Source organism: Nicrophorus vespilloides, unplaced genomic scaffold (genome assembly GCF_001412225.1).
Source record: "Nicrophorus vespilloides isolate i.1.1-1 unplaced genomic scaffold, Nicve_v1.0, whole genome shotgun sequence".
Classification (NCBI taxonomy): Eukaryota; Metazoa; Arthropoda; class Insecta; order Coleoptera; family Silphidae; genus Nicrophorus; species Nicrophorus vespilloides.
In genome coordinates this window covers 173,971-201,803 of record NW_017098790.1, presented here as the reverse complement: position 1 = coordinate 201,803, position 27,833 = coordinate 173,971, and the positions used below count along the sequence as shown (strand labels likewise).

General features: G+C 30.3%; 1 protein-coding gene across 2 annotated transcripts in view; it reads right to left on the bottom strand.

Moving 5' to 3' along the window:
• The window catches only part of LOC108563212 (potassium voltage-gated channel protein Shaw), a 102,227-nt gene extending 79,174 nt beyond the window's left edge, over positions 1–23,053 (bottom strand). The window contains exon 1 of one of the 2 annotated variants that reach the window (XM_017921832.1): positions 22,323–23,053. The gene's annotated coding sequence lies outside the window, so the exon portion shown is untranslated. The remainder of the gene's footprint in view (positions 1–22,322) is intronic. The other variant, XM_017921831.1, reaches the window with a different exon arrangement.
• Between the last annotated feature and the right edge of the window lie 4,780 nt (positions 23,054–27,833).

The window sequence follows — 27,833 nt, the reverse complement described above, 5'->3', positions numbered from 1 at the left end:
CTGCAGCAGAGAAACATTATAAAAAGTTGGATAAAAAATATAAGTTTATGTAATATAATTGTCTATATATTTATAAGTTTAGTTGCTACATACTTATACATCCATAGATTAATTAAACATTATATATTAGGGCAAGACCGACTTTCACATAAAATGAAACTTATAAGGTTATAGTTGCAAGAGTTTCATCATTAGTAATTTATAAACTCACCGTAAACTTTAGGAAGAATCTCTTGAATTTAGTTACATTAAAACCATGCTATAGTTTGCATAAACAATTTCAATATGTCTCTGATATATAATTAACCTTAAATTAGCTTTAAAATAATCACTTAAATATGCATGATTTTCCATCAATATTATTCAAAGTATTAATTATATTGGGAAACCACTTGAAAATATTCAAGTAGTTTTCCTATTTTCTTGGTCATTTCACATTATTTTTCATAGACGTTATGTAAGGTTACATTCGGAAATCTTTTATTTTGAGTTATTACTAAAACTGACAATTAATATTGTCTACATTATAAAATCACTAAAAAAAAGGGAAATTATATAAATAGGAACTTCAGAATGAATATCCTGAATTTAGTTTAATTAAAACAATATTATAGTTTATAGTTTTTATTGTCGCGATTATAGTAGTTGGGATTTCGATATAGTCGGGATTTTGACATAGTCGGGATTTTAATGCAGCTGGGATTTCGAATGTCGGGATTTCGAACATCGAAATTATGTCGCAATCTGAGACGACTCATTGCGACTATATCATTTCTTATCGTGTCTTCTTAAACCAGAGAACTATATTAATAGTAGAGTTAATTTGGAAGTAAATGACGCGAGAAATTACTTTGATCAATAATTTCATAATAGGACTGCCATTCAGCAAAGTTGGAACATCTTAGTTCATTTAAAAAGTCGATATGGATCATTTTTATTTGCACTGAATTGGCGTCATGACCTTCTATTTGAAATAGTCCGCATCTTCATTCTTCCTGATTCTAGTACATCCTTGAAAACAACTAAGGTTGACAGTAATATTTTTTGTCTGCACACATTTTTCTGATTTTGATGGCCCAACAGTTTGACTTGCAAACGAAAGTTAAACGGCAATCGAAATAGAAGAGTTAGAGGGAAGTTTTCCATGTTCCCTAATAGAAAATTGAGGAGAGACTATCCCGTATGAAGGCTATCTTGGATGGTTGAGCTTTACATTAGTGTAAAGGAAGATCTCCGATTCTTAATATTCCATGTGAAGTTATAATCTGGCGGTCTTTATTTTTTTATTCATAATCAATCATTGTTCGTAGATGCCATCTAGTGTTATAATTAGAAAACATTCTTTTAATCATTGGTGAACACTCACAATTTCAGTATTTAGTAAGCATTGAAACAGTGTAATAAAAAAATAAAATATGAAAATTTCTTGTTATGTGCTTCAAGTATTTAGAGTAGGATTGAATCGCAGTTAGGTGGACGTGGCACGAATTTGAACACCCTTCGTTGCTCGGCCATCGACCAATAAAAACGTTACACAATGGTGACGTAATGTGCACTCCCGGCCGGAAAGGGATGTCACCTTGGGGAGCTTCCGGTGAACCTGTGTATTTCTATCGATACAGTAGAACAACCCTAGGGACGACGAGCCGCGTGCTATTAGACTTTTGCTATTTATGTTACATCAACTGTGAAATAATATGAAAGAACTCATTGCTTTTTAAACACTTGTTAATTTCTATAAATATATAAGTTAATTATTATAAAAAAACACACAATTAACGTTATGATTTTACAAACTATATTTTTTTTATTTAAATAAAAACAAACTTCGAAATAACATTCAGTCTTTTACTTATCAACTACAAAATTCTTAAAATTTATACACATTAGTGATATACAGAAATACTTCGCACAGTGCGGGTAATTAGTTACGTCAATATCCCGCACTATTTGAAACCGGACTAAAAACTTTAAAACCGTATAAAAATAGACAGCACAAAATAAGTACACTTATCCCTCATTTTACACGGTACTTTCTTTATACGTTTTCGTTTTTACACGGTTAAAAAAACTAAATGTTGAAAATATCCTATACCTCGATTTACATGGTACTTTTATTACACGTTTTTGCTTTTACACGGTTTAAAAAAATTATATAACAAATATCTGAATGGAAAGCTGCATAAAAAATTGTATCAAATATTTGATATGACTGATACAAAAACTTCTTTAAAACAGAACGAAAAACGTTTATAGTATTTTTTTTTCCATTCGTTAAAGGGAAATAAATTCTATTTATCATGAATGTAACGATAAGAAAGATTTATTTCCCGTTGCAAAAAATAAATAAATTAAAAAAAAAAGTAATAAAAACGTATCGCTATGAAAGCGTATAAAAAGTGAAAGGACGAAAGAAAAGTAGGATGAAAGCAAGGCAATTGATTTCAGGAAGTCAACGAACCTTCATCAAATCAAATAGCGACGTTCGCGGCGAGATTAATTAATTACACAAATCAGTGACCGCGTTTGACATCCGGAATTGTAATTAATCACGACAATTATTCAATAGATGTCACTGAAGCAACGTAAGTAATTTACGACCATCACAATAACAGAACAACGCGTGAGAGAGAGAGAAAAATGTATGGGTAGGGGAGGGTGAATTCGCGATGAAACATTCATTGTGTCTGTCGTCGAGACAAGTGCACAAATATTATATAAAACGTTTTGAATATTTTCAGGATATGGGAAGGAATGGTAACTATTCCATGCAGAGTTGAACTGAATTCAGTTTAAAATATTTATCACGAAGTTGTGCATGCAAAAATATGCTATGAATTATTAGTTGAAAACTAAATTGCGAACGCTAGTAAATCAAGTACACGCGCAACTGGCTATGCTAAATAAATATGTGGAAAATGAAATTCTCAAAATGATACTTGTTTTTTATTAATACATGAATGAAAAATGCCGGAATATTCTTTTAATAAAAAATAAACTGTTTTTTTTGAACCAATGAAACCCATGAATTAAAAAATAAATCAACAAAACTTTATAGAATTATCTATCATTTGTAACAAATAGTTGGTGGGAGCAGGGAAATAAGAAATGAGGCCCACAGAGACAATCTAACACCAAATCCAAAACAAAATGCGAGCAGCTGATAGTGATTTCAATCAAAGAGACGAAGCAAATACTTTCAAAACTTCACAAAATGTATCAATCTCAATGAAAAACACACGTACGACAACATCTTTTGTTTTAATACTCTCGGGGCAACAACAAGAACTCTACTATTCAACATGTAGTCCAAAGACCCAATAAACCCTTTGGACTCAAACAATCAAACCAAAACTGGCTTCTTGTTAAAAACAAACAACGCCAAGACCATAGTCCTAGCATATATCAAACATTTCCAGGGTCGTGGCCATATTTCAAGCTTTGGTGAGAGCAAACTTCGAAATGGACCAAGAGATTATGGACAATGCACACTGAGATTAGTAAGCACCTTAAATCAACTGAATCTAACCTACATTTTTTGCAAAATTTCATCTCGAGAATGACTGGCCAGTCAACATTTAAAATTTGCATAATAACTGAATATACTATATCTTTCCAGAAGCTCCTGAATCCCGGGCATCCAAAATGCCAAGATCAAACCACTACACAAGAAATCGAGCGAGCTGCCAAAAACCTTTGCCTAAAGCAGAATCCACAAGCCATAGTCATTGCACGACCACATCGTCTACACCCACATCAATAAGCTGATCTCTCCAAAGAATACGTATCAAGCAATCTTATTAAAACGATTGGAGAGGCACTAGACAACTATAACGTCGACACGCAAGTTTGTTTCACAGAAAATCTTCAGATCTTCACGTTTGATTTGGACAACCCCGAAGAAGAATCACCTACGAGCCACACCCAGAGAGATCAGTTGAATAGTTTGGAAAACTCTATGCATCATTTCCAATATATTGTTTCGTCAATTTACACTTATATATTTTCAAAAAACATTAATTCAATTTAGAGTTTTTGTTTTAGAATATCCTTTTCATTTTTAAAATAAGATTGGATATAGAAAGCATTTTCTTTATTTGTATAATTTTCTAATTTATATCCAACAAATATATTTAAATAAAATTTAAATATAACAAAACAAATCCTCCTATCAAATCATATATTTTTAATATAACACAGACTACTAAATTTGACAATTTATTACAATAACTGTATATTCACTTAAAACAACAAGGATGAAAAAAAACTAATTTAAATCTTAAGTTAAAGATCTAAAAGATCTGTTATTTATATTAATTTTTAAACAAAATTTATTTAAAAAAAAATCAACTTCCAATTGAAGAAGAAGAGAAACGAAAACTATATTCATTTATCTAAATTGTCTATTTCGATAAAAATGACAAACAAAATATGTATTATTTTTTTAATACATGTTTTGGCCAGTGCATTTTAGCATTTTTATTGGCAAATCGCACTAGTCTGAACTTCTGGTCTAAAATTAACTACAGTTTAGATCCACTTTACTTACGAGCGATAGTCACGTACTTCAAACGGAATTATTATACGCAAATTTAAAGAAACATATTGCAACCATTTGTTGAATCTCACGTTCACATAGATACTATAGATACTATAAACTATAAATAAGACTATTTTTCAATATTCAAATGCACTTACAAATACCTATAATATTATGAAACAAAACATTTTTTTAATAAGAGATTTACAAAGACAAAATGATTTTATCTTCAATAAAATCTAAAAGTAAAAATCATGTAAATATAACATGTACAAACAACATAATTTCGCTATTTACAACACTTTTAATACTATTTAATAAAACGTAGTTACAAATACCAAAATTTGTATATATGTTTTGTTTTGTTTTGTGAGTTGATCGAACCTTGAATTTAATTACTCACGCTTGTATTATAAAACCAAATATAATTTTTAGAGTTACGTGAGTAAGTTCACGTCTTCAATTTTTATTACAAATTTTGCTTTTAAGTAATTGTTATTTTTTGATATTTTTAAACTCGTATATGAAATCCAATATTCACTACGATATTCTCATAATAAATATGCACAGAATACATAATTTGTAAGATCAAGTACATAAATATTATTAATGACTTACGTTCCAAATGTGAAGGCAATAAATATATTATGAAGTGTTATTAGAATATAAACAGTGCATGAGTTGTGCATACTTAGAAGACGATAAACTTTACTAAGAACGTAACTAGACGTAATTGCATGTGTAATTCAAACAAATGACTGCGAGAAACTATCCGATTTAGATCAAATTTAGTCAAATAAAAATAAACTTCTCCAAAAATAGACATCAAATAAAAACTTAGATACATTCTTTTATCATTATTTTAATTTTAACTGTTTAAAGGTAAAGAAAGAATATTTCAAAGTAATTATCACTTGTGATAACTCAGATTGAATCATCTTGGTTTTCAAATCGACTGTTTCAAAAGATTTTCCTACAATTTTAAAATTACTATGAAATTGGGAATACGTTTTACAAAAAACAGTAATCATGACTATTATAAAATATTAGTCAGAATTGTAATACATAACTTAAATGTTATTTTTAAAAATAAAGACTTTCAAATATTTATTGTAGTATATTTTAAATATTTTAAAACTTTGTGTAACCTGATCACCAAGTTCTCATGATGCTCACGACTCCACAACAAAATTCTGAATATAAATATTATCTATATCTACATAATAATTGATTGGAAAGAGTTATTTCTAGTACAGATGTTACACAACATATAGATGTTAAAAAATGATATATTTCGTAAAATGTTTTCAAAGTTGCAGGTCTTTTTGGTATATAAACTTGATTAAAGTTTGATTGATTATTTTGACAGAAATGACAAACAAAATGTATATTTTTACATCAGTTTGGCACAAATACTCTTTAAAGAGATCAGACAAGTCTGAACTACTGATTCTAAAATTAATCCAAGCTTAGATACACTTTACTCACGTTCAGTGAACACAAACTTCAAACAAACATTGTATACGTGATTTAATGTAGAAAAAAAATCAATCGTTTGTAGAGTATCACGTTCACGATTTAAATTTAAATAATTTTATTTATAATTATTCTTTGGAACTTAATTGTTTTTTTACTTGAATTATTATCTTTAAAAATAAAAGAAATAATTTACTTCTTTTGTTGTGCATATTCAAGTTTTACTGTAAATAAGATTTTGTAGAAAATTTATGATTTTGAAAAATTTCCTATTTAATTTTGCAAGAAAAAAATAAGTTATAAATCTGTAATAATATGATAATTATTACCTTCGGATGAGTTAATCTATATTCATCTATATTTACTAAACCATTAATATATAATTATTATGTATATTTGTGATATAATTTTAGGATTAATTAATTACATTTATAATATGAGTCTTTAGAATGAAACTTACATATGAAATACACATGTAATTAATGTAGTTTTTACTTAAAATAAAAATATTTAATCCGTTGCAAGAAGAAATAATCTTTAAATTAATTAGTCTAATATTAATCTAACAACTTATTTCAGAGCGTAAGCTCTTGTCTGAATAATTGCATTCCAAGTCATAAAAAGATTAAATTTCACTCCTCGTTCGTAAAGAGTTATAATTTTTACATTAAATATAATCTTTATCTTAATTACTTACATTTATAATAGCTTATTTTACTTCAATTTTGATTTTACTTAATTACAAGATGCGTTCACTTCTTCATATTCATAATCTATTTAAAAAAAAATCTTTCAATTTTCCTATGCACGTTTTCATTTCTGTGGATAAAACAAGTCTAACAATATAATTTCTGATAATAAACATATAGATTTTAAAGTCTTTAATGTTCAAATGCCATGTAAGAAGAAGAGATTATCTTCATATTAAATACTTCCATTTATGAAACTAACAACATAGTATAAATAATTGGATAATTATTGAAACTATAATAATATTTCTTTATTATACAAGTACATATATTGGACTAAGCTCTCGTTAGCATAATAACGATTAAGATAATCTTAACCTTCATATCTACTAGTAGGGATAAAAAACAGAATAATCTGAGGTTTAGTTACGTTAGTAGCTTTACTCTAAATAAGTGTCTAAAAACGTGAGTAAGCTCATGTTTTCATATTTGTAATTATTTCTAAAAATATTTACAAAAAAAAAATATTTTTCGAATTAAAAGTGCTCGTTGGTAATAAATGACATAACACAAAAATCATAAAACATGATAATCTTATGAATAATTTGATGTTCTTATTTTAAAGAGATCACACTCTATAAGATGTACAGAAACGTGAGTAAACTCATGTTTCATATTTCCAGTTTTTCACAAAATACTAATTTCCTGGAATAATTTCTCATATCTAGTGTGAAAAATCTAATATTTATAATAATTGTAAGTTTAGTTATTTAAATTAATAAAATGTGAATCCTGTTGAAGATTTATTCGAAAATGTAAAATTATAAATTTTCCAACTTCATTAATTTGATATTTTCTAATAAATAATAGCAGCGTTCGTAAGCTCATGTTTTCATATTTATAGCTTTTTCTAAAATAAGTTAAGTTTCTTTCGGGTGCACCATGGTACATCACCAATAACATACTGCACCACGACTTTGGAATAAAAATAGTGGAAGAGGTTGCCAAAGATTTGTCCAAAAAAATATACGAACATGCATGATTCCCATACGAAACCGTTGACGGTCAACCGTCTCGATAACGGTGTAACAATAAGAAGATTAAAGCGCTTCAAGCCCATAAATCTCCAATTTAGATTTAAGTAAAGAATAAATAAATATTAAATGCCACTGGGCAGCAACTTCCTAATTTTAACAGTGAACCGATTTGATAAATGTTCAGTAGAATATATTGTAAATAAAAAACTGACTAAAAAAAATATTTCTTTAATTTTTCCGATCAATCATTTCCGTATATTTACGGCGCCGTAACTAAAACGCGTAGTAACAAAAGCGCGCAGTAAAACAACTACCTATATTTGCGTTGACGTTTCAGTAATTCTTCACTTTCTATTCTGAAAATAAATCAATAGCAAATGAATGTATTTTAGACCATAGATGAGATTATCTAGAAATTAATAGTTTAAATTTCTAATATAAAACTTATTCAGAACTTGCTAAAAATAAGATTCTTGTTGTTAATTAATCATAATTAAAGGGTTTTGAATTCTTCTATTTTTTTCGTAAGCCCACAAAAACATTATTAAGAAAATGATGAATTACTGAAGTCTACACGTCTTCATAATAGAGCAAAGAGAGTGAGACGTGAAACATGTCAGTCATGTAAAATGTCCGTCAGTCACGTGAGGTGTGAGTGAATTGCCGAGAGTAACAGGCGGAAGAGCAAAAAAGAAGAATGAAAGAAGTTAAACAGCTGGAGGCAATAAAAGCGGTGCCCCCTTTCCATTCTCCCGTCGCTCGCAAAGCTTACAATTATCGAACTTGCTAATTATATTTACATATTCAGCAACGGCTGAAGAAATAAGCCCCAGGTTTTAATCATACCCCGCACACCTTCATACACATTACATTGTTATCGGGGCGAATGCAAATCGCAAAAATAAAAAGCGAGGATAGAGGAAGGAAAAGCGAAACATATTAAAGAGCGCAAAGCATGGAACGGAAATGCTTTTCCTTTGCTCCTTTCTTTGAGTATTAATACAGAAACCTTTTAAATCGGATATACTTATAGAGATTTATAAAGGAAATAATCAAAGATCAGATGAGAGTTTATTGATACATACAAAATGTAAAAGTAATTGGATTTTTTTTTAACTAATACAAAATATTCTTTTGTATTGTCGAGATACAAAAATCGGAATATTTGAGATATAAATATTAAATTTCGTTGGATGGAGCAAGGATGTAAATAATGTAATAATAAAATAACAGCGAGTATTTATTTTGCGCAGAAATGAGAAAGATGATTGAAGGTTGAGTGGGCGGTGATGGGATCTTTCGAGTGGACGAGACGGTATGAGCATCCGCTGAGGACTGAAGGGTGCAGCCTAATACCGTTCCAATTAGTTTTCCGCAGATTCCCAAGGGCATATAAAATATAGGGGAATAAAGTAATGTAGATGTCTGGGAGGACCCTTCGATTTTTGGTGATGCGAATTACGTATATGTAGACGCGGATTGGTAGGTTGGCCGAATCTATTCCTGTGTTCCCCAAACATCGAGACCAACCCGACTAAAATAGATCAGCATAAATATTTGGATTTGTATCAATTAAGTCGTACGAGGAAAGGGAATAGAATATATTAGAAATGGGACATTATACGCTGTGTTACCTAACTCGCAATTTAAATAAATAACTATCTTCTTGCTGCTATAAATAAACGGATAAAAATACATATTATTTACAATTGTCTTTTCTTCAATTATCCATTTTTTGACAAGAATAATTAAAGTTTAAAATTTATTTTTAAATAATTAAAATTTAGCATGAAGATATTGAAGTTAATACCACTTATAAATAACAAAAAAATAATATGCATTCATCAAGTGATATACATTTTCTTTATAACATTTCTAAAGAAATTATCCTTAGCACTTGGAATCATCAAAATAGTTTAAATTTATTGAAGTTCTTAAAATGCTATAAAAAGAATAAAAACAGACTAAAATTTGATTCCTATTTAAACAACTTAGCAAAATTATCTGTATTCAATGTCACTTTTTTACTAACGTGTGATTATATGATTTTTCTATAATATACACTAATTACTTTATATAGATTTTTTTAATTAGTAATAAATAAAAGTGGATTTACGTCTTGGATTTTCTAAAGATTCTTCAGGTTGAGATCATGGATATTATGGCTCCTTTGGTAGCAATGCATTATAACTAAAAGATATAAGACAATAAATTGTAGTTTTTCTTATTCCATTACTGATAATAAAAGTCCTATACGACAATAAATTATTTACAATAATTCTATGAAATATCCTAAAAAGTATGTCAAGATATAAATATTAGCAATAAGCTAATCTAATGTTTATAAAAAAAAATAAAAATTTCTGGATTTAAACCGTTTTATCAATTAAACCAATAGTGAATCAAGAACGTATATCCTTTAAAGTATTTACACATCAAAATTATCAAACAATAATTGTATTCGTAGTTTGCACTATTTAACTAAGCTATATACTATATACTAAGCTTATAATTTTATATGAGTAGAAAATAACACAAATAAATAGTTTGGGGCTAAAATGTTTTAACTATTTAATTCTAACTTTTTAAATTTGAACTTTCAATTACTGTGTTTTTTAACATTTGGACAGAGTCCCAAAATTGGGTCGCAAAATGACAGCTGTCACCTTGTGTCAGAAAAGAAAAGAAAATTATTAATATTTCACAAAAACAGATTGTAAATTATGATATTCCTTATCAAATAGTAAATATACTTAACAAAATACATCTATGAGAACTCTTGTTAAACACTTTTATTTAAGTCTTCTATAATAAATATAAATAGATCATAGATTTAATATTTATTTATAACTTTTTATTGGTCCTAAGTGTCAATGATCTAAGAAAGGAATGTTAATTCATGTTAATTTTTCTTAGATTATACATAATATAATAATTGCAGAGTGTATACAAATCATGAATAAGCTAATTTATGTAAAAAAAATAGTTACCAAAGTATATGTCATTACAATAAGAAAGCTTCGTTTCATTGTTTGAAAAATAATAATTTTTCTACTAATCCATTCAGTTAATAACTTATGTAATTAATATAATAATAACAAAGAAAGGACATTAATGACAATATAAAAATTGGATGAATGAATTTCTTATCATTTTCTTGCGGATTACATATTATATAATATATGCAGTAAATATATATATATATGTAGAGCATCTGAATAATCATGAATATGCTTAGCAGTTCTAAGACCTGCCGTTAAATGGATTAGATGCGAGTTACGTTAAATTGGCGTAACTAATCCTTCTGGTTTACTAGGGAGATCCTCGAACAAGGCTGCGCGTCGTTATATAATTTCCGTTGAATATCCTTTTGGCAAATTAAAAGTTAACACCGGACGTACGACTACGTTCCCCCAGTTAACGCAGACACCATCGGCGCACAGCTAATGAAGAACGTTTAATTGCGCTCCGAAGACTTTTCACGGTCGTACGGGTACGTCCATCGGATTTACGTCTAATGCTGTTAATGTGATCCCTTCGAAACCCATCTCCGGGCGAGTTTAGTCTTCGGGAATGGAGGAAAGCGGAGGAGAGGAAGCAGAAGAAGAAGTTGTAGGAGCGAACATAATTAAAACTTGATTTGGACGTCTCTCTTGGAGATTGCACAATGCCGCCAACCCATCAAACCACTCTTCCTCCTTTGCTTCTCCTCCTTCAGTCTTGCACGTCTTTAGGCTCTATAAGAGACAGGACGGACAAAGAGGAATGCCATTTCCTTCTTTCATCTCATACCAATCCCCGGCTCCTCTTTATCAGACGAGGACCGGCTGGGCCGCGCACAAAACCCGGTACTTGCTACGCGGACAAGACAAAAGGGCATTCAGACTGCATTATTAATAAGCGCAAGAAGAAATAGAAGAGGAAGAAAAAAAAGGGATAAAGGGATTGGCATGTTGCGGATCGATTCGCAGCAGGAAAACTATAAACAAAATCGCGTCTCCGCGTGTGCTCCGCACAGGTGTGAGGGGAAGGACCATCAATTTTTAATTCCCGAATTACATCCACCCTTGTCCTTCATCTCCTCACGCCTCGCCCTCACGATTCCCCGACGCCATCCAACCTACATCCGAATCATTTATTGAACGCGAAATTTCAATAAGTTTCCGCTCCATTTCGCCATATAAAATGTACACAATCTGCATTTGGGTCCCACTCAGGAATGATGTAAGTAATTTTAGATAAGGCGTGCACACACACATATATACATATAAATTCACACACGTCAACGATTTTATGAATGTTTAAAACCATGCCGCATTCGCTCTTCCTCACGACCCGGATTCTGGATTTTATTGAGAATTAAATTAAATTTAGATGCTTCGCATATGGACAGAAATAGTGCGCTTCTGAGTGGTCCTCGAATTAATTGAAATATTCCTTATATAGTGGACGCTCAAACATCTAAAATGATATGTGTTATGAGACGATTCGATATTCAAGTTATCCATTTTTTTTAGTAAAAAATAAAATTACTCATTATAAAATAATTGAACTATTTATTATTATTAAAGTACAAAATTTTATAAAATTTGTAGCTTCTTCAACATTTAATTTAATTATTTGAGGAAAAAACTTATTTGAGATATAAAATGAATAAAAAAAAACTACATTTTAGTAGTATAAAAAAATCATTACATTCATATTTAGTTATACAAAAAAAACACTTTTAACTATACCATGCTCCAAATAGCAAAGTGTAAATATTGGTAAATAATGGCAAAATAAGTATAGTGAAACCTCGCTTAACAAGCACCTTGCATAACGAGCATTTCGCTTAACGAGCGACTTTTCGCATAACGAGTGACGATGAGAAGAGAAGTCCCGGATTGCGCGCCTGCTACATCATTTTTAAAAATTGTGTACACTTATTATGTATTTTTGAATATTTCACTTTAAGAGTTCCGCTGTATATTTAATTTCAATATTTGTACATTTTAATCAAAATAATAGTAGCAGCAGCAGTTAATATTTTTTGTTTTATTCTCTTTTATGAATAACTGTGATTCAAGAATGGTAATATTTGAACATATAAAGTGCTTAACAATATTACATAATATGTCATAGAAGTGCATACAACTTAGAAACCTACTTGCATTTATACAAGTAAAATACACAATTACTTGTCTATTAATATTCACAATCGTATTCTATTTTGCAAACCTTTAATTCATGTACTAGTATTATATCTAATCTTTCATTGACATTTAAAACTCATTATACAATTACTGATGATATATTTACGTATTTTACACTAATTACTGAACAAATTGATCTAATAGGAAGTACTTTATAATGTTAAAAGAAGTGTGTACATCTTGAAAATAGGTACTTAAAGACTTTATTACTTATCGTTAATGATGATTACTAGTGTGACTACTCCAAAATATTAGTTATATTTGACTTTCATATACATTAAAAGAGTATAGCACACACATATCAATTAATACGTACCTCATTTTCAAAAGAACAGTTAAACTTCATAATATCATAGATTGTGAAATTATATATTTTATTAATTATCCATTTTAATGGCATTTTAAAATGTTTACAGACAAGTTTAAAAGGTTTCGGGATAAATTTAAATTATCCCAGAGCCTTCCATTAAATAAAATTTCGGTTGAGCTGCTAGCGTGATATGATGAGTTTATAACTTTCCTATAAACATTATTTCGCTTTTCCATTAGACACTCAGCGCCGCCCACCGGAACGGTCACGTTCAGTCGCCGGCAAACGTCATGATCATCACTATGACAACCCATATATTACATCACATCAAATTTCTACGCATAATTTTTTACATTAATTTTCTCGAGCGTGTCACATCTTCGACGTCCATATTACCAGAACGAAAGTGTTGGAACCAACGTTTTGCTCTTGCAATCGATAGTGTATTGTGTCCATAAACAACACATTTTTTTTGGCCGCCCCTTAGTCATAGTGGTACTGAAGAATGTATCGAATTTTCTCTTTTTGCTATGTTGTTTTATGGTATTATAATATCAAGACAAGGTCTTTCCCATCAATTGATCATAGTTAAGGTTTTAAAAGCTGTAAATATTCGATAATAATCTAGCTTAGACTGACACATTCTCATAATTAATAACTAATCCACTTACAAATCTGTAATAGTATTATGAAAATATATGGAGATAATAGACATAAAGTTTTTAAATAATGTTTTTTTATAAAAATCTGAAATTACTATATAGTATACTCGAAAAGTGAGTTTTTTTAAAAACACCAATCTTTCATTTTCCCGCAAAACAACAACAACAACTACAATACGTTTTTTAGTCACCCGCTACAAACAATCCTAAATAAACTTGAGACAAATCCAACATACAAATCAATTATACCAGTATGGCCTAAAGCCCGGAAAGACACACAACAAATAATGATTGTCTATTTAAACTTTTATGTAATTTTTGTACTGATAAATAAAGAACACTATTAAATCTAATGTATATAGTATACTATAAATAAATCATTTTTATTTATAAATTTAATAATAAAGTATATAATATCTATATAATTACAATAACTTTTAAAAAAAATTCAAAAGCAACTACAAATAATATAATTAAATTAAAATTAAAAAACTAACAAAGTAATATTATTTACATTATGTTTATTTACTTTCTAATTTGTAAATATTCTATTAAAAACTATTCAATAAGTATGAGTTTATTTAGTAATAAAGCATATTATCCTTTATTTATAAACAATCCTTTTTCGTCCTCAAAATATTTGAGTAGGATCATAAAATGTAGATAAAGAAACCGTTGTAACTTCCACATAGTCAAAACTGATTTCCATTCACCGAGAAGGAAGAAGATAGTCTTAGTTGGTGGGCACAGGGAAGAAGGATTACTTCCTAATTATTAACTTAAGACAAAATTGTAAATTTCCTAAATTTCTAGCAATAAAAATTGATATGCATAAAAAAAATCATCAAAGAATTTTCTGATTATAAGATGGTAACTTCTCTTTCTTGGTACTAGTCGGTACATTTCGTGCACCACCGCAGCAACAAAACTACGAGATAATATAAGGCGTCCAGAGATTTCTTAATCTCGGGACACAACAGTATGAAAGCATATTAACTTCTTGAATTATGAATGAAGGAATTACTCATTTTAAGATAACGTTAGATTGCAACAAAATAGAGTCTTAAAATGGAACTTTTCTGGTTGGTATTATTATTCTCACAATACGCAACGAATATCAAAAGCATTACTATGTTGCAATTTTTATATGTTATCATGTTTTCTCCCTTTATATAATAATAAAAATATGAAATTTTGTAATATTTATATGATCATAAAACGGGACCCAAATGTACTTAAAATTCGATTTACCTTTCTTCATAAATATAAAGGATACATCTAACAAAAAAAAACCTTTGTATAACAAGTGCGATCGATAATCCTGTTACTTGAATTCAGCTACTTTTGGATATCCCTTTATGGCAATTTGAATACGACGAGGGAAAAACACGTCAGGCATAAAAACAAATTTACTACAAACATCTAATCACTCCGCGTCGATTGTGTAACCATCGGGTGAATCGATTTTTCTCGTCTATTTTCATTTTTCTCGTCGCATAGCGGCCGCATTTTGCGCGAACAATTGAATCAATTTCCTTTTCGGGTCGGTAATCATTTTGCAGAGCAAACAGTTTATAAATTAGCTGCGCGGGAATCCCCGGTCTACTCACTCTCCTCTTCAATTCGCAAACCCTCCTCCTCCTCCTCTGACGATCATCAATTACGCGATATACATTAACCGCACGCCGAATATTGAACCCTTATGTGTCCGTCCACGTGCATTGCTCGATCACATAACCCTGGGCAATTCACACCCCACAATATTTACACAGCAAATCTAATTCTGATGATCTCTGAATTGATACAATTTTGTATATACTGTGTTACATCGGCTTTAGAATAACTCGATTTCTGAACTTAAATTAATTCGTATATACAAGAAGATAAACTAAATTATAAATAGAAAATAGTAAAATAATTATCAATTTATAATTATACATAAGTTTTAGATTACCGTATAATATGTTTATACAAATCTAAAAGTTACTTTCATTTACTGAAATAATCAGTGGCGGCTGGAGACAATACAAATTAGTGTGAACCAAAAAATACTAAGTCTTCATTATAAATTATATTATAATGTTCCAAAATACTTATGAAACAATAAAACGTGTTAGAAATAGATAAAAATAATAGTCATAATTACAACAAACATATTTTTGAAAACTACAATTATTGGTATAGTTTAGCAAACTGCGGCTCTTTTGATGAGAAATTGCGGCTCCAAGTTCTCGCAGCGATGGCTATGGTGGAGTCTCTAAACCAGAGGTTCCCAACCATGCGCCCGCATCAATAACTTTTCTTGAGAAAGCAAAAATTAATTTGGAAGCGCCCGAATGTTATTGTTTTACATAATGTTATTCGTTACTTGGTCGATATAAGATTCATCTGACACTATGCTCATTTTTAAAGATTTTACTAAGACTATGTTCTTTATTTAAGGTTCTTATGAGACTAATTCTAAATACTTATTCGACTTAAAAAGTTAATTATTTTATTAATACGAGATGGGAGTTGTGATTGGGAGTAGGGCTTTGTATTCGTTCACATGAAAAAGAGGATTGAACCGGGGTTACGACTAGACTTTGTGGATGTCTCTTATGCATAGTATGTTACACAATCTATTAACAATAACAATTATAATAATAATGGTTGGATACAACAATATACAAAAAGGTTGAGAAACCCTGCACTAAACTTTTTTTGTTAACAAACAATACTTTAAATGATCCAACAAGGTTGCCGAACCGTGGTCTAGTTATATAAACCGCACTGATTGAAGCAGTACTATATGAGGTATTGCTGTATTTCTATTCTATTACTTGTATATATCAAAAGCGGTTTTTCATTTGTATACTATTTACAATTACAGTAATTATTAACTAGAAGGCCCTTTCATAAGATTCCTACAACTTGCAACTATAATTTTTCGTATGTTCCAATATTTTTCACAATTTCTTATAAAATATTGCTGTCCTAATTTAGTAATACTTTACTTTTTTTCTCAGAATCTCTTTTTCCGTTATATAAGGTGTCCCATAATTAACGAAAGATTTGAATTTGCTGCCATTTGTGCAACCCCAAAAAATAAACAATTTGACAGCTGAGATGTTTAGGTTAGTAAAAATGGGGAGTTGAATGGATTATTGAGCATCAACAAGTGGATGCTGATTATTCGAGCAAAATCATCCTAAGCAATGAAGTACATTTTCACGTTGATGGCTTTGTTAATTGCCAAAATTGCCACAAATGCATATACAGAGTGTCACTGTTTGGTGCGGATTTTGGGCTGGAGGCATCATTGGACCATTCTTTTTTGAAAATGCGGCTGGTCAAGCTGTTTGATGATATTGATATAGACGACATGTGGTTGCAATAAGATGGTGCCACATGTCATACAGCCCGTGAAACAATTCAATTACTAAATGAGACAATTCCTAGTCTCTCGTTTCGGTGATCAAAATTGGCCCCCTATATCTTGTGATTTAAAACCATTAGATTTCTTTTTATGGTGTTATTTGAAGTCAAAGGTCTATGTCAAAAAGCCCACAACCACCAGTGCATTAGAGGAAGAAATTAAACGCTGCATCAACGATATTCAGCCACATTTATGCAAAAAAATGGAAAATTTTGATAAAAGAGTGCGTATGTGCCAGCAAAGCTGTGGAGGCCATTTGCAATATTCCATAAATAACCCTAACCTATGTATTTTAAGATTCAATAAAAAAAATCACAACTTGAAGACTAAAAACTGTGTTTTCTATTTAATTCAAATTTATAGTTAATTTTGGGACACCCTTTATATGAGGGTAGTCCCGAAATTACCCGACCTATTATAGAAAAGACAAAATTAAATAACAATGTTCAATAGGTAGATCTGGCGAATAGGGTGCGTGAAGAAGACATTCGAAGTTTAACTCATTGATTTTGGCCATCGCGATAACGGATGTGTGAACTGGTGCAATCAAAACATTGTGACCACGGGTGCCAATCCGTCTTGCACAGCTTCCTTACCTTCAAATTTTCAATTAATATGCGATGTACAGCACTTTTTGAAGTGTCCACCATGTCTGCTAGCTCGCTCACTTTCAATCGACGATCATTCAATACTGTTTTGTGGATTTTATTCACAATTTGTATCATGGTCACTGTAATGTTCATCTTGTCAGCTCGTACGACATCGTTTAAACTTTGTCACCCAATATTACTTTGTTGATACGAAGGAGCAGACTCCCCCTAAGTAGAATCTATCTCGGCTTTAATATTGATTAGACTGAGACCTTTTAAATAAAATTATTGTATCACATAATGATGACCAATTTTTTCCATGTTTACAAATTCACTGACAGCGTTCACTATTAATGGCTGTCAAACAAATACTAAATAATATAGCATCTTCAAACTTAAGCTATATAAGTTTGATACTTTTGATCATAGTAGATTTTTTCAAACAAATATCGCCATTTATCCATGAGGTCGGATACTTCTGAGACTGCCCTCGTAACTTGAAAAGTACATACATTGTAGACTTGCAAGATGAATTCCCAGATACTTGACATTCTCATATGGCCATATAATATAAATAGATATACCTGAAAAGGCCACTACTTTCTTTCAATATACCTTAGAAATATTTTATATTTGAATATTTAAATTGTATTAAAAAAGTGATGGAAACTTTGACAAATGCAAAAGCTTCATTCATAACTACAGCAGATTTTTTGTTCGGATTGTCCACCGACCCGACGTTCACTAATTCATTAAAAAAGATTATATTCATTAGTGAAATATTAGGGATCGTGTGAGGATGTGCATGGAACGAACAGAGTATGAGAGTTCTGAGGGTGCGGGTCAAAGCACATGTGGGTATTAAAATAAATGGCTCAGCCCCAAAAGCACCCCCAAAAATTAAGCTCTTCTCCTGAAATTTCACGCAAACATTCACAAAAATAAAACAGGGAACCTTTTTGAACACCAATAGCGCTGAATAATGCACCTTAACAATATATTAATTTTGTATACAAATTACGCAATTCCACTAATTTAGAATGTTTACAACATTGGTTTCCTTCTACAAATATTTATTATATAAATCCTTCAGTTCACGTATATAAATATCATACTTTAAATAAATATTCGTACTTAAAACTATTGAAAATATAATAATTATAATAAAGGTAACAAAAATAACTGGATAATGGTAATTGTTCTATAAATAATTTACGAATTTTATATAAACAGTTTACAGAGAATCCGTCTCTCGGATTACACGAATCCCTTTCGAGGCTAAACAGATTTCTTTCTTGTGTAATCCGTACAATGCATCCTCTTTGATGCTGAAATAATGAATGAAAATTTTCATGGACTTATTAACCTCCTCCCACGTTATTTACTCGGTTAAGAAACATATTTTTTTCTGATGCTATCAGGTTTAGGATAAAAACCAGACCGTTTCTGAATCCAAACATCTGTATCATCAAAAGGAGTAAAATAAAAAGTAGTTTCTTTTTATATAGATATTTAAAAAAAAAGTTTTAAACACTCCATCGTCAATTCTGGGTTTTCATTTATTTATCCAACTTTGAAGTGCTAGAAGTCTAAACTCTATAGAACTTTTGAAGTAATATACATGATATACAAGAATTGATGATAATAAACATGTTTCTACAATGAACAGGTCTAAAAATATTATAAATGTTTATCAATTGGTCTTTGAATATTATTATATATGCAGGTATGAATAATCAATTATTAAGGTTTTTCAAGATTATGAAAATTCTATACTTATAAGACAATTATAAGTTTTTTCTAATTTATGTGTGGCACACACAAGAAATTATATATAGAGATCAGTTGATATCCATTATTTTTGGATATATTCGAAAAACTAAAAATATTCGTGCAAATAATTAATACCTAATTTCCACATTAGAATTAGTAAATTACATAAACTATCTAATTAGTCAAATTTTGGAAAGGAAAAAGTTTATTTTGGTACATTATACAATACATTTCTAGAAAAAACATCTTAAACATAGGTTCAATTTGTAAATATAAAAAAACTTATATCAAATCAAAGAATTTAACATAAATTTGTATCGGATTCAATGAAATTAATTATGAAGAAGTCTTATGTATAAATTATATAATTCAAACATAATTTATAGTTCAAATGAAGCAATTTGATACATTGCAGAAACTTTTACCAATAATTATAGAATTTTATATGTTTACATACAAAAATAATTTAGAAATTATCAAAAAATTAGAAAAATTATTTATTTTTAAGAAAATATTTCTTCCACAAACTTATTTATTTATGTCGATTCTTATGGAGTAAAATTGTATTATAAATTGAATTGTTTTGTATTTGAAAAAAAAAGTCAGAAGATTTTAATAGATACGAATATTCTATTATTCTATGAATATTTCTTCCATAAATAATCTGTATTTTGTTATTATTTATTAATATGTTATTACCCTTTTTTTAATTGAGTATACAAAGTTTTCACTTTATTTCATACATATTTTTTTTACTAAAATTAAGAAAAATCGTCATAACTGAATTAACAATGTTATAATCCAATATAGAGATTTTTATTTTAACATAGTTAAGAAAAATAATACCAAAATGTACAGCAAATGTAAAAATAATTTATTGCTGTTAACTTATGCTGTTTCAATACAAATATTTCAGATTTTTAAATTCTCAGTACATATACCGATTAAGGAGAAACATGATTTGATATAAATAAATTAAGTTTGAATTGATTTTAATACAACATTAACATTATAACATTATTTGATATTCAAATTATTTGATTCACATGAATATTGATTACATTATTTATAAAAATTACATGTAAAATCATAGTATGAAGTTTTTTCTTTTATTCAAAATTAATTATTGTAACAATTAATTGGAACGTATCCAACTGTTTTTTAAGGACTGTAAAATTTTAACAATACTTCTCTTAATCCGAGTAATCGGATAGCCAATACCCGGATTAATCGAGTAATTACGGTCTGAATAAAAAGAAACTAAATAAATGTGACTACTCGTTTTGTTTCGCTCAATTAAAATTTAGTTTATTTTGAAATTTTCAAACCGAATTATTGTGAATACGGTCTGATCGACAGCAGACCTCACCAGATGTATTTAAATATAGAAATTTATATTTATAAAAATTATGATTAAGTGATCTTAATACAAGTCTATAATTGCATAGAAAACTTCTTTACACCAGTAATATGATATAATTTATATCCCCTAAAGAAGTCATAGAGTATGAAATTCTGAGATCATGTAAATATGAGTTATGCTTTCAGATATTAGAAAAATCAAGTTCAATAAATGTAGAACGTATACAAATGCACCAATTAAATTCAATTTGTTTATGTATTTTGGGGGGTGCATTATTGAATTTCTTCGCTTTGGGTATCCAAAACACACAGAAATAAAAACAAAAACAATAAAAAAAAACGCCGATGGGGGTTTCATGCATAACGTAAAATATTTCATTCCAGTATGTTTTCCTGTTTATTCCGTTTCCCTTCTGATTGGAAAGAGGGAGAATTGTATGTTTCGAGCGAGCGAGCGGCAAATAAATTTCCAGCCTTCGGGTTGCCGTACACCCCCCAAACCCCACACCCTGCTTGTGGAAAACCAACCACCCCCGTATTTGATTCGGTGCGGAAAACTTGGATATCGCGTGGTGTGTTTCCTTATAAATTTTCCAAGTGGATTTTCCATTCCAACATGGCAACAAGTTGTGCGTACGGTTACCCCCAGCAACCCTCTGAAAACCTAACCGCCCCCATCGCACCACCCCCGCATATGCTTCTGCTGTTACTAGAAGACGTCGGATGAAAAAGACGAGACTTTTTGGTCGAGGACGATAATTGATAACGATCATCGTCGGAAATAAAGGAAAATCGTTACAAAACGTATTATTCATTAGAGTTAAAGATCTCTTTAGCGTGGCAGGAAATAAATCAATATCGCTCCCCCCTTTCATACGTATACGTACATACCTTACACACTCACTTCGGACGGAGTCCGCACGCGGCACACATAGGTTTGTTGTTCCATTCCCAGTATTAATAAGCGAGAAGGAAAAGGGCGGATTTGGGCTTTGTACGTGTATTGCGTGCGTGCGGTGGAAGGAGCGAGATGAAACCGCGACGGGGGGGCGGCTTCTCTTTTCGGCTTCACTCAATGTGTGTTTGTGTATGTATGTATATATGTATGATGAGCGAGAGTGTGTGACTTGTAGTAATCTGCGATGCAAATGACCAGTTGTCGAGGAATTCGCTCCGGATAGGAATTTCATTAGGTCTTTAAGGTCAGGACCCCGCCTCCGCCCCCGTCGATCATTAATATATATTGAATGTGATCCTGCTGTCTCTTTACCTTTCTAGCTTTGAACTGGTCTCCGCTCCAGGAAACAAGCCATCTCGCTGCTGGTCAATGCTTTCATCGGTCCCCCATCATCCGCTTTTCTTCTCTCCTCCCCTGGACGGCAGCAATCAACACAATCCAACCGAAAGCACGCACGTTAAATAACAAGCTAGAACAGCAACTCGGAGTTGTTCGAAAATTAAAGAAAAAAAACAAAAAATCAAATATGAACAGACTTCTACAAAACTTTTGATCAACACAGCATGGCTCTTATAGATTGGTGCGCGTTTCCTGATTGTAGTTATTGCTGTTGTTTGTCGTTTTCTTGTTGCGCGGAATTTTTCGAGCGGTGCGGAAAATTCGAGTACTGTTTTTCTTGCTTTAATTTTCTCCTATCTCTCTCTCTCTAGCTGTGGGGGAGGATCAGGGGAAAACTGGCGTTGCGACCTGACGGTGGCACGGATTCAACTGACGTCGTCGGGAAAATTTGACGCAGCCGCGACGCCGCCCCTTTCGTATGCGTTATTTGATTCCACGGCGTCGATTTTTTCTCTCCCTCTCCGTCCCACTCACCATTTCCCAAGATCGCCATCTATCTCGCACCCGTTGGTACTACCGACTTCAAGCATTTTCTTCTTCAAAACTTTTCACTCGCACATAAACACACGCACATGTACGCACACCGAGAGTTGCAAGAACAAGAACTAAATATTTACATTCCTCCTCCTGCTGCTGCCGACACTCTCTCTTCCCCATCGCATTTCCTCCATCAACACGATGCACAGAATAAAGAACGAAAGAGCTCTAAACAATGAAGCTTAATATCGAACGGACGCCACTGCGCTGACACTCCTCCTTCTCCTCCACCTCGTTCATCCCTCACGCTCATCTCATACATATTTATTTGTTTATTATTACAACTTATTATATAAACTTGTATATTATTCTACGTTATGTACGTATGCAGAGTGTCAAAACTCCATGTTATGAAATTGTTATATTCAAATTTATGAATTTATACAGAGCGTCCCCTGCTAACGCGGTTATGCAAACACGCGATCGACATTAAATTAAGAGGCAGGAGATGTTGCGCATATTAAATATCAAAAAGGGTTACCAGCAGCAACAGTCACCAAATTATCATCGTCATCAAAGAAGATACAGCAAAGGTTGAATTTACTCCTGCATAGAAACTTAATTAGAAATTCTCTAGTATTACGATATCTTGTTATTACTTCATTAAATAGGCTAGCCAATAGAAGCAGTCAAAGAACTTACTATGGAAGACTAGCAACATGCAAATATATATTTATCCGGCAAATTTACTTTTTTTTAATAAAAAGATTTATATCAATTATTATTATTTTTCTACTCTACTCTACTACTTCTATATTTTCGGTGTTTATCGGCACCCAAACATGTTGTTGGTAAATTTCAAACTTGTTGGTAAGGCCAATCTTTCGTATCGGATTTTTGTGATACAGGCGACTAGCAAATTGACTTATATTAGTATATTTTTTGCTAGAAAAAAACATCAAATTTTATCGAAAATGTAAGGTCGCCAATAGCTAGTCAACAAAGTACACATTGTAGAAGACTACAAAGTATATACAAAAAAATTGTGCAAAGTAAAAAATACATTCTGAAACATAATTCACCCTGGTATCAAGATATCAGATCGCTTACAAAAATTATATAATATGAATCTTGAAAAAAAAGAGTATTTGTATATTCACAAACACAAAAACATAAAATATATTAATAAGTAATATTGTATATATCTAAATTAGTGAAAAACATCTACTACCAAATGCATTTCTTAAGTAATTCTAGAAATGAAGAATATAACTTTTATTTACTATAAAATGCATCAAGTTATAAGACTTAGTCATACTATAAAATAATCCAACAATAAATTGTAATTCAATTTCTGAGCATTTCAAGATTCAATGCCTTTTTTATCTTTCATCTACGTACTGTAGCTAAGCTTTTTTATTTTATTTAAAGCTATAAAATAAAAAAAGCTTAGATACAGTACGTAAATTATTTGTTTTCTGCTTTTCGCATTGAATTCATAAAAATTGTATACGCTATACCCAAAATTTCACAGTACTTTCAAACTACAAAAGTTGTCTATAATAGATGCTTGTTTACTGTTAATAACTATATCTATTTGTATTTTTACAATTATGCTGTGTCTAATTTTTGCTATTATTTTATTACGCCTTTTTGTTACGCCATTGGAAGAAAGAAATACCATGGGGATAACAGCTAGGAAACAGACACGAATTCCGTAAATATCAAGTCTTAACACTACATTGCAGATGTCTGAAGAACATCACTTCAATATTCAATTGAGATGGAAACCTTTTAATAATTGAATCTTTATGTTGTTACATAAAATAATAATATTAAAATTTTCATTTATAAATTATAATTACAACAATTTATTGTTATTTTAGTCTCATTTTGCCATTTATTTCTGCTTATTTAAATTTAAATTAAATGTAAATTGCACATAAATCAGTTACGTTTTAATATATAATTTATTTGGTTTCATTAAAATTCTTAAAAGAGAAGAAAAGTTTATTTGTTTCGTAATTTATCGAGAATTACCTGTGTAATTGTAATTCTATTTTTTTAGATAAAATAAATGTAATATGATTATTTTATTCTATTATTAAGTCATGTTTATAATACATTTCTCACAATATTATACACATACTGAATTGAAAAAATAAATGTATACGTTAGAAAATTCACACAGAAGACTACGATACAATTTTCATTAATCAACAAGCTATAACTTGTTACAAGGAGATATAAGTGATAAAAAATTAAATGTCAAAACAAAAATTAATAATTTCTTTAATAAAATATAATATTTTTGGAAGATGTAATATCTGTTTTATTGCTTTTGCTTCTTTTGTCGTTTTTTTATTAAATATTTGTGATGTCTACATTGAAAAGTATTTGTAAGTAAAGAATTTAACATTTATAAAAGTAAAAACCACGATAAAGTGTGATAAGATAAGTATATTTTGAAATTTTTAAAGTTCTCCCGACTTACAACGCTTTGGAACAAAACTAGTTCGTAGGTCGGGGGATACCTGTATATGTATTTAAAATTTTACGTATAAATAGACAAAATACAATTTTCTATTATAAATTTCCTAGTTCATTGTTAATCAATTAAAACCTATTGATTTAGTTTCACTTCATTTACATATTTTAATCTTTTTAGAATAATTGAAATAAGTACGATACAAAGTTTAGCTACAATTTCCAGAAAAAAATAAAATTTTGTTAATATTCAGAATTACTTTTTAACTTTAAGTCTTTATTTAAACGTAACGTAATTATATTTAATTAATTAATTATATCAATTTCATTAATGTAGTTTATTTATATAAATATTCCACAAACTCTACTTTTTTCAAATAATATGATTATTTTTGCCTCCAAGAATCATTCCAAATAATAACAAAAATTGCAAGTTAAACAATATCAATATTTTACATTATTGATTTTAAGTTTCTGAAAAAAACTTAAATAGAAATTACATGTGTTACGATAATATCAAATTAATAAATGATAATTTAATTATTGATCAACTTAAAAAATATTTTGAAATATTAACTTTTTAACTTGCAGAAAAAAAATGACTCTGATAAATTATTTTCAATTGAAACTTATGACATGCGTGTCAGTAGTGGTGACACAGTGAAACATTTTGAGTGACACGTCAAAAAATGTTCATCAGACTTGAAAAATATTGGAATTCAAGCCCCTCGTGTCCAAGTGACACGACATCCGAGTTATGTTACGTTTTTTCCAAATGTTGAAACACTTATCCCAAAAGGTTTGCCATCACTGCTCTAAAATGTCAGAGCTTTTAGAGATCTAAGTGAAGAAAGTAAATCTTTAATTTATTTACAATTCTGCATTTAAATTCATCACTTTTTTAAAGAATTAAATTAGTTTAGCTCGTTAATTTTATTGATTCTATAAATTAGATTTATTGTTATTATTTATTTGATGAATATTGTTTTTAAACATGAAAATTGTCCTTTCATCGTGCTTAAATTATAAATTATGTAATATAATTGTTTTATTTAATTTATAACTTTACTTAAACTTAAGATTTATATTCGTAAATTTTACATGTTTTTGAATGCAGCAAAATAATTTATCTGTCAATTGAGTGCTTTATGATTTAATAAAGTTAAGTAGCGAGTGGCAAAGATAATACATGGATGGGTGATTTATATCATTTACTAAATCAGTACTAATATTATATAGTCTGGTAGAGAGGATGTGATTTGCTTGAATAACAATTGTTATCCACATGAAATCACACAGTCCTTGACCAATTAGAAAACAATTGTTCCCTGAAATTGTGTATTTCATTCTTGTTAGAGTATGCGTTATTTAATGTATATGACTTTTATAAAATAAATTACAAATACAACTTTAGGAAGTTTGTAAGATTCTGAAATTTTATTATTGTGATACGTAAAAAAAGAGTCCGGAAACTTACGTCTGAAGAAATGCATCTCGTCAGTGGTTGGTACTTATCCAAGATGATTGCAGGACTATTTTCCTTACTAACTGTATGCACGAATTTCCGCTCGGCCTTGATGAATCGGGCGCAGGATGAGCAAATGGAATGATCTTATTTTCGTGATCTATGTGGGCAGGATGGGTCCGGATTTAATTCCTTGCGGCGCGTCTGGCGCGGAAATAAAACTGCTTTCAATTTCGGCGGCCGCAACTCCTACTGAAAATACGAACCGTCGTGTATTTCGAACATAGACGCAGTATACGTCCAGCGTATAGTAAGTATATAATCGTCCTTATGTAAAGACGATAGTAGATGGAAAACTGCACACGGAAATAATTTTAATGAGCCAACGATTAATCTCCTATTGCGATCCAAACTTCGCCCATCGTTCGTTTTCGATGCCAGAGAATAAAGTAAGTGCGTTCGCGCACACAAGTATTTCGAGCATTCTCGATTAATAACATATTAATCGTGGTCTGCCTCATCCATTATGCATATTAAAGCAAATTACGTCCAGAAACTGGAGTGAAATTCCCATTCATAGGATTAGAATGACAGATGAAATGTCAAGTCGCACTATTAATTATTGCCGCCGCCTTATTAAACATGCGACCTTCAAGTAAACCGCGAAACCGTCGCTCATCTGTGTGGACATCACGAGATGCAGTATTTACGTAATTTTGTTATATGGAACGATATATTTCAGTACTTCTGTTCGCATTTAGATGCACCTTGAAATACCCGGCACATCCACATTATTTGTAATTCAAGAATCGTAGAAATTGTGCCGTGTAGTAATAATTTGATATAGTTTGAAATTGAAGTTATTTATCAATGATTATTATTATTTTAGATTTGATGCAGTAATAAAGTTTATGAAAGTAATTTTGGTCTTTGCCAGAAATTCCTAAATTTCTAGACCAAATAAAATTTTAGACAACTGAAACAGACAACTTCTT